Raw genomic sequence first — 9,262 nt, 5'->3', positions numbered from 1 at the left:
GGGGAAACATGTTTATATACTTAATTCTAATTAGTGGATCTTGAGGTTGAAGATTATCTGTGATTTTCTGTTGGATATGGCTTTAAGTATGGTCTATATGTACTACAACCTTATGACTTCAAAGAATGGGACAATGAGTTAATTGGGGTTGTTGTAGGGAGGGGGAAGGACACGAAAATTATTGAATTGCATCGAAGCATTGTCCTACATTTAAGAGTAAGTCTTTTATTAAATACCATTTGTCAATTCTTGATCTTACAGCACAAGCCATTGGTGTTCTATTCAGGAATCTTTTTCCTGTACCCAAGCTCTTTCTTTTTTTTTTAATTTTTAATATTTTTATTACATATTTTCCTCAATTACATTTCCAATGCTATCCCAAAAGTCCCCCATAGCGCCCCCCACTTCCCTACCCACCCATTCCCATTCTTTTGGCCCTGGCATTCCCCTATATTGGGGCATATAAAGTTTGCAAGTCCAATGGGCCTCTCTTTCCAGTGATGGCCGAATAGGCCATCTTTCGATACATATGCAGCTAGAGACAAGAGCTCCGGGGTACTGGTTAGTTCATAATGTTGTTCCAACTATAGGGTTGCAGATCCCTTTAGCTCCTTGGGTACTTTCTCTAGCTTCTCGATTGGGAGCCCTGTGATACATCCAATAGCTGACTGTGAGCATCCACTTCTGTGTTTGCTAGGCCCCTGCATAGTCTCACAAGAGACAGCTATCTTTGGGTCCTTTCAGCAAAATCTTGCTAGTGTATGCAATGGTGTCCACGTTTAGAAGCTGATTATGGGATGGATCCCTGGATACGGCGGTCTCTAGATGGTCCATCCTTTCATCACAGCTCCAAGCTTTGTCTCTGTAACTCCTTCCATGAGTGTTTTGTTCCCAATTCTAAGAAGGGGCACAGTGTCCACATTTTGGTCTTCATTCTTCTTGAGTTTCATGCGTTTAGCAAATTGTATCTTATATCTTGGATATCCTAAGTTTTGGGCTAATATCCACTTATCAGTGAATACATATTGTGTGAGTTCCTTTGTGATTGTGTTACCTCACTCAAGATGATGCCCTCCAGGTCCATCCATTTGGCTAGGAATTTCATAAATTCATTCTTTTTAATAGCTGAGTAGTACTCCATTGTGTAAATGTACCATAATTTCTGTATCCATTCCTCTGTTGAGGGACATCTGGGTTCTTTCCAGCTTCTGGCTATTATAAATAGGGCTGCTATGAACATAGTGGAGCATGTGTCCTTTTAACCGGTTGGGACATCTTCTGGATATATGCCCAGGAGAGGTATTGCTGGATCCTCCGGTAGTACTATGTCCAATTTTCTGAGGAACCGCCAGACTGATTTCCAGAGTGGTTGTACAAGCTTGCAATCCCACCAACAATGGAGGAGTGTTCCTCTTTCTCCACATCCTCGCCAGCATCTGCTGTCACCTGAATTTTTGATCTTAGCCATTCTGACTGCTGTGAGGTGGAATCTCAGGGTTGTTTTGATTTGCATTTCCCTGATGATTAAGGATGTTGAACATTTTTTCAGGTGCTTCTCTGCCATTTGGTATTCTTCAGGATAAAAGAACCTCTGGTGGAATCACCATGCCGGACCTAAAGCTTTACTACAGAGCAATTGTGATAAAAACGGCGTGGTACTGGTATAGTGACAGACAAATAGACCAATGGAATAGAATTGAAGACCCAGATATGAACCCACACACCTACGGTCACTTGATCTTCGACAAGGGGGCTAAAACCATCCAGTGGAAGAAAGACAGCATTTTCAACAAATGGTGCTGGCACAACTGGTTGTTTTCATGTAGAAGAATGCGAATCGATCCATTCCTATCTCCTTGTACTAAGGTCAAGTCTAAGTGGATCAAGGAACTTCACATAAAACCAGAGACACTGAAACTTATAGAGGAGAAAGTGGGGAAAAGCCTTGAAGATATGGGCACAGGGGAAAAATTCTTGAATAGAACAGTAATGGCTTGTGCTGTAAGATCGAGAATTGACAAGTGGGACCTCATGAAACTGCAAAGCTTCTGCAAGGCTAAAGACACCATCAATAAGACAAAAAAACCACCAACAGATTGGGAAAGGATCTTTACCTATCCTAAATCAGATAGGGGACTAATATCCAATATATATAAGGAACTCAAGAAGGTGGACTCCAGAAAGTCAAATAACCCCATTAAAAAATGGGGCTCAGAACTGAACAAAGAATTCCCAAGCTCTTTCTTGTCTCCTCTGTCTCACCTTCTCTGGACAGCAGCAGATACTAAATGGCGCCATCTGCAGGTGCAGTTCTTTCTAGGTCCTCATCCTGTTCTGATGGGAATGACGAATATTAATCCCCACTGCCATCTTTAGGATATATCAGAATGTGATGCTTCTGCCTGAGACCTGATCTAAATGTGGGTCTTCGTGTAACATATCACTACAAGAAACGTATATCTGCTTGAGGAGTATCATAAAAAAAAACATAAATACCTTATCTTAAATGCTCACTCTGTGATTCCTACCTTTCTATGTCTAAATTCAGTCAATCCACAATAAGAGTTCACACTATATCTTCCTTCTGCAACAACCAAAAGCACTATGTCCCATTATCCCTGCTCTCTCTATAGAATATTTTTGTTATGAGACATGATCACTATACTGTGTGAGAGAACAATGTGCTGAGGAAAAAATAAACTAAGAGTGTCCAGGCTCTCCTTATTACTTAGATGAAGAACAAAGCTTTGATGCAAGTCAATTCTTTTCTTCTTCTTCTTAAATAATAATCTATACCAATGTAAACAAAATAGCATTATTTGTGAATAGCAATACCTCTAAGTTAAAAAGTAGATTCAACAATCTACCCTTTTATTTTATTATTCCTATATGATAATTCTATACCCCCTTTTTCTCAATCCCCTCCCTTTTATCTAAGAAAGAAAGAAGCGCAGAGAAAAGGAAAGGAAAGGAAAGGAAAGGAAAGGAAAGGAAAGGAAAGGAAAGGAAAGGAAAGGAAAGGAAAGGAAAGGAAAGGAAAGGAAAGGAAAGGAAAGGAAAGGAAAGATAGAAATCCCTGAGTCTAAGCTCCCTATTTTGTTTCCTCCCTATCCAAGACCATAATTATTTATAATCATTCCCTAAAATGACAACATAATTGATAAATGACCAAAAACATTTATTTGGGGGAGTGCAAAAGGAAACTGGAGAAATGAATTAAGTCAAAAGAAAGCTAGCTGTCAACATTCGCTGGCCAGTCTCTTGGTGTTGAGAAAGTTCAGGCTTAAGTGAAGTCCTGACTGGGTCAGTTTGTAAATCTAGATGAATTGAGATCTTCTGTGGTCAGAAGCTTTCAGGAAGCTGTGCTGGAAGCAGGTCTCTCTGGGAAACAGCATCAGAGCAGTCTAAAGCAGGCTCAAGCATCCTAGCATCCTTGATGGTCGATCTTGTCAGGGCTGCTTTCTTGGCCTTCCATTCTTCAACAAAATAAAACAAAGCAACCCAACAGAAGGAAAAGAGCACCAAGAGATGTCTCAGGAATCACAGATCTGCTCATTCACATACACATGTCACATAAAAATACTAAAAGCTGAAAATTATAATATCTACAGAGCAAACCTGGTGCAGATCCATGTAGGGCCTGGGTATGCTGCTACTGTCTCTGAGTTCATGTGAGTTTGCTCAGTTTATTTAAAGGGCCTTGTTCTCCTGGTGTCCTCCATCCCCTCTGGCTGTGATTGCCTTTTCTTCCACAGGATCCCCTGACTTTTGGAATGGGGGAGGGAATTTGATGGAGACATCACATTTAGACCTTTGTGTTCCAAGGTGTCTCTGTCTCTGGTCTGTATGTCTATTTCTCTCTGTCTCTGTCCATATATATATACCTACATGCCTAGTCTATCTCTGTGGGTCTCTGAAAACAAATGAATCAAACTTCAGTTATAAAAATGCTACCAAATTAGAAAATATCTTTTGAAAGTTCACTACAAAGTACACACAAAATATAGATGAATGTTATACATTCTATACCTCAGAATTTCATCTTCCAAGAGATAGATGGAATAAAATATCCACGTGTAGAAATATGTGTAGAACATAAACAGAGATAGAGAGTGGGAGAAATGGAGATGGGGAGACAAGGCACACAAAGCTTTACAAAATCCAGGAAATAAAACTGGAGTACAACCCTATTAAGAACAGCACAGAAGGCATGGCAATGGTCCTTTAATCTACACCAACAGGTCCCTATTTGCTTCAATTTTTCAAGCAATTAAGCTTCTAATTCCAAGATTATTTCCTTTAATGCAAACTGTTCAATCATTTCTGCCCTGACAAGCCACTCCTGCTGCTGGATTAGGGAAACATTGACATCATTTACTCTACGACAGCCATGTTGGGTTTGTGAAAACTAAGCTGAAGAAAAATGGCAACAAGACTCTGCTTTGTGGTGAGCCATCCCAAAATAATAAACCTAATCCATGAGAAAGCAAAGGGGACAACATGTACACTTATACTTCAAACATACAGAAGCTCAATTCTCTGCCAAGCCAAGGATCCAAGTTATATTTGATTTCTCTCTATCTAGGTTAGTTACTTGTGTTTTCTATTTCAGAAAAGTTTTATAAATGGTTTAGGGTGGAAATAGTCCTCAGTTATAACTCCAGAATTATCTACATCCAAGGAAGTAGTTTACACACAAGGATAGGAAAAGCAATTTCAAGAGACGGTGTTTGCTTTAAGTAGAAGAAAAGTGGGAGAAGACACAGGGAGAGAGTTTCTGTTCTTCCAAATATAGCTCACCAAAAGGGAAAGGAGAGCCTGGTGCATGGGAAAAATAACAAAGAAAATAAGATAAGTACAGCCTGGGATAAAAACTGTGGTTTTCAGGTCTCAGTGACTTGAGGAAGTCTGTGGCATCGTCTACCTTCTATAACTTCTGATGCACTTAACAGGAAGAGAATAAAGGAAAACATAAAATTGGATCATTACAAAATTGGACAACATTGCTTGTTGAAACTAAAATATGATTGTTTGAAGAGCTGTGTGCTTGGGTCTTCTCTGTTTCTTTCATGTTAATGTGTGGTATGTTAGGACTATCTTCCTATGCAACATTTTTTTTTCTGCTGTTCTGTATCACGAGTGTCAGCCAACAAAAAGGCATCTCGGTATACAACATTGTTCACATTCTCATGTTTACCTAGGATCTTGAGATGCATCACTGGGTTCCTTAACTGTAGATCTCCCTAATTTTTTTGAACATGAACCCTCTTGAGCTATAAGCTTTACTTGAAGAAAGAGGACTTTGCCAGTGTCCACAATGTTCTAGTGGGTTGTATTCTCCTTTTCATTTGATTCTGGGAATTTTCACATTTGAACTCTGATTTCTTCAGTGAACCTCTATTCATTCAGAGGTTCATTGTCCTCTCACACGTAAGACTCAGGGAACATTGCATAACAAGGGGCAGAAGATTGAAAGAGCCAGAGGCTTGGAGAAGAAGGAGAAGGAGACAGAAGGAGAAGAAGTAAGGAGAAGAAAGAAGAAGGAGGAGGTGGAAAGGGAGAGGGGTGAGAAGGAGGAAGAAGGAGAAGGAGAAGGAGAAGTAGAAGGAGATGGAGAAGGAGTAGGGGAAGGGGAAGGGGAGAAGGGAAGGGGAGAAGGGGAAAAAGGGGAAGAAGGGGAAAGGGGGGAAGAAGGGGAAGGGAGAGAAGGAGATGGAGAAGGGGAAGAGGAAGAAGGGGAAGGGGGAGATGGAGAAGGGGAAGGGAAAGGAGGAGGAGGAGAAGGGGAAGGAAGATAAAGGGGAGAAGGGGGAGAAGGGGGAGAAGGGGAAGAAGGGGAAGGGAGAGAAGGAGAAGGAGATGGAGAAGGGGAAGAGGAAGAAGGGGAAGGGGGAGAAGGAGAAGGGGAAGGGAAAGGAGGAGGAGGAGGAGAAGGAGAAGAGAAGGAGAAGGACAAGGAGAAGGAGAAGGACAAGGACAAGGAGAAGGACAAGGAGAAGGACAAGGAGAAGGACAAGGAGAAGGACAAGGAGGAGGACGAGGAGGAGGAGGAGGAGGAGGAGGAGGAGGAGGAGGAGGAGGAGGAGGAGGAGGAGGAGGAGAAGGAGAAGGAGAAGGAGAAGGAGAAGGAGAAGGAGAAGGAGAAGGAGAAGGAGAAGGAGAAGGAGAAGGAGAAGGAGAAGGAGAAGGAGAAGGAGGAGAAGGAGAAGGAGAAGAAATTCCCAAATCACTTTACCATAAAATGTAGACAATTCAGCACTGCGACAGCTCCAACTTCAAAGTCCTCAACCCTCTCTTTAAGCACTTGGCAACCCAGAGGGCCACACAACTACCCTCAAGCAAGGGAAATCAAATACACTCAGGCAAAGACTGTTGCCCTTGGCTGCTGAGCTCTGGTAAGACACTATCCAGCTGCACAGTAAGCACGCAGACATGAAATCATGTTAAAGAGGTGGGCACAAATAGAAGACAAGACCAATGACTCAGATATTAAAACCCACAAATGAAAAATTACCATTGCCCATCTCATGTGGAAGGCAGCAGCTAGCACAGTGGACATCCTCTAGTGTGGAAACCGATGCTGAGGAGGAGAAAGACCTCTATCCAACAGGGAAGAATAGGAGGCTGCTTGTTTCCACTCAACTCAGGGATTCCATAAGAAAGATGGAAGGCATCTTGGCATGCCCTATCTGGTCTAACCTGTTGGAACTTAAAGGATATATGTGACTGCTTCCCCATCAGTGGAGTTGGCTACAGATGATAACTCAGGGTAAGAGAACTGTTGCCCATTCCAACAAGGAAAGAGTACTGAATTTCATGTTTTAAAATCTTCATTTCTAAATGATTCTTTCTTTCATGAGATTTCTCTCAAAATATATAAATTACACTGATCATATTCCTTCAGCATCACCCTCTCCTGCCTGCCTCCTTTCCTGGTGTTTCTAGGGATCAGGAACCTTCTTTTGCAGGTTTAGTTTCATAGACAAAAATGACTTAAAAATGAATGCAGAAGGAAGTCCATGGTCACGTCTATCAAAGTCTAAAGGAAAAAACAACAAAGCAGAAAAAGAAATCATGAGTCCTAGCAGCTCCCAGAAAGAGGAAGAGAAAAGAAGAACAGAGAAAGCCACACTCTGAGCTGGAGATCAATCTGACAGCAACAGGATGGGAGGAGTCTCTCTACAATGAGAGTGCCAAGAGTGGCACCATGAGCATGCTTAAGATCTTGGCAAGAGTCCAAAGGAGAGATAGCGTGGGGATAAAGGAAAACCTACGTTTTCTGGGTTAGACCTCAGGAAAGAGAAATATTTAGCAGTGAATACTGGCAAACAGGTGCTTCAGGAGAGGGGCCCTGAGATGCAGAGGGCACTGTCTCACCGAGGGACAATTATTCCTCCCATCTTGGTGTGTCTCCACACATATCAGCTTTCCTGAGCAGCGGTCTTCTGGCCACATGAATAGCAGGTCCAGAAGGATTAACTCTTAAGGGGAAGAACCATATGTGTTTGAGCTCTCACGTTTCAGGCAATTTAGAGTATGATGCCTCTACCCCAAGTCAGAGCAAGAACTTGGATTGCATTCTTTTTTTTTTCCTTTAAATTTTCCTGTTTTATATTTTTCCATTTTTTTACACAGATAAAAAGGAAAAAATAAAAGCCTTAAAATCTTGGTTATTTTCCCGTTTTGTTTTGTTTTGTTTTTGCTTTTCTTGGACCAAATGCTCATTTTCCTCTAAATTTATTGACCTGTGGAACTTTTTATACAATAAAACCTTTCAAATGAAAGAGTGGGGTTTCCAAAGAAAAAGATGGATTTCTTAAAGGGTACAAAGAATGGTCAGAACAAAGGATGATGGTAAAATGGGTTCAGTCACTGATTATTTCATTATCCTTAGACTCACTCACCCTTCATCCCTCCCCAACTCCAAGCTAAAGAACAACAAGAAGGGCTAAATATTTTAAAATAATTAAAATGAAATAAAAAGTCACATTTTAAAAGGAACACTCAACTCAGGATCAGATCTCATTCTTTTGTTCAAAACTTGTGTAATAGAAAATACTAGAGAAAATTCAAGAAAAATAAAAAATGTCTTAAAATAATCATGCTACCAGGAAGCAGTGGCTTTTCCCCAGTGGGACTTAACAAACCATCATCTTGGTCCCTTTTATACCATAAGTTAAATCTCAGGGACGGGAGCGTGTGTTTTTCCTTCCCTCCTTTCTTTAAAAACTACTGTATTATCAGGAAAATAGGAGGTGGGGTCCAAAGGTGTTTATGGAAAAGAGGGTTCATCTCCAATGGCCCCAAAGCTTGCCTGTCAACCTACCAACACTTGATGCTCTTCCTTTTCTTAAACAATCCTCCTTATATTTTAATAGCGTGTGTGTGTGTGTGTGTGTGTGTGTGTGTGTGTGTGTGTGTGTGTGTGTGTTTGTGTAAAATCTGGGTATCATGTATGAAGGAAGATATAATCTAGATCTGATTTAATTTGTTTAATTAATAGATATCAACTTCTGTCCACTTTGCTACAAATAACTTGATTTTGTTCCTTATGACTAAATAAAACTCCATTGTGTACACACCACATTCCTCTTACCCGGTCATGTTTTAATGCACACTTAGTGCTGATTTTGTAACCACGCTATGATGAACATTGCCTCACTAAACGTGAATCACCAGTGTGTGTGTCCTGTGCTGATTTAGGCTGCCCTGGGTACCAGGAGCCGGGTAGCTGAATCGTGTAGTTATATAGCTCACTTTTTGATGCGGCTCCACACGGACTTCCACAGTGCTACTTTACCTTCTCATCAGCGATGGATATCACAGGGCCTCACCAGCTGTTGGTTGTTTTCTGTGACAGCAGTTCTGACAGAGATGGAGCTTTCATTTGCATTTCACTCGTGACTGATGTTGAGGGGTTTTAGTTTGTTGGTTGGTTCTCTGTCCTTCATTTTCTGAAGCGGGTCTATAGTTATATTTCTCCACATGTTAGTTGGATTACTTTATTTTTACTGATATTATCTTTTCTTATTATGTTACATATTTAGATACTAGCCCCCCCTCGGGTGTATGAAGATGCTCCCCCGTTCTGTAGGCTGACTCTTTGCTCCCTTAGTCATTTCCTTTACTTTACAGGAACTTTCCAATGTCATGCAATCCCACTGGTGAATCCTTGCAATTCTATCCTGAGACACTGAAGTTCTTGGAAAGTTCTCCTGGCCACTCTGTGTATCATGGAGTATTTTTCTCTAGCACTTTTAGA

Source organism: Mus caroli, unplaced genomic scaffold (assembly GCF_978045245.1).
Source record: "Mus caroli unplaced genomic scaffold, Mus_caroli_1 scaffold_1, whole genome shotgun sequence".
Taxonomy (NCBI): Eukaryota; Metazoa; Chordata; class Mammalia; order Rodentia; family Muridae; genus Mus; species Mus caroli.
This window is presented reverse-complemented; position numbering follows the sequence as displayed.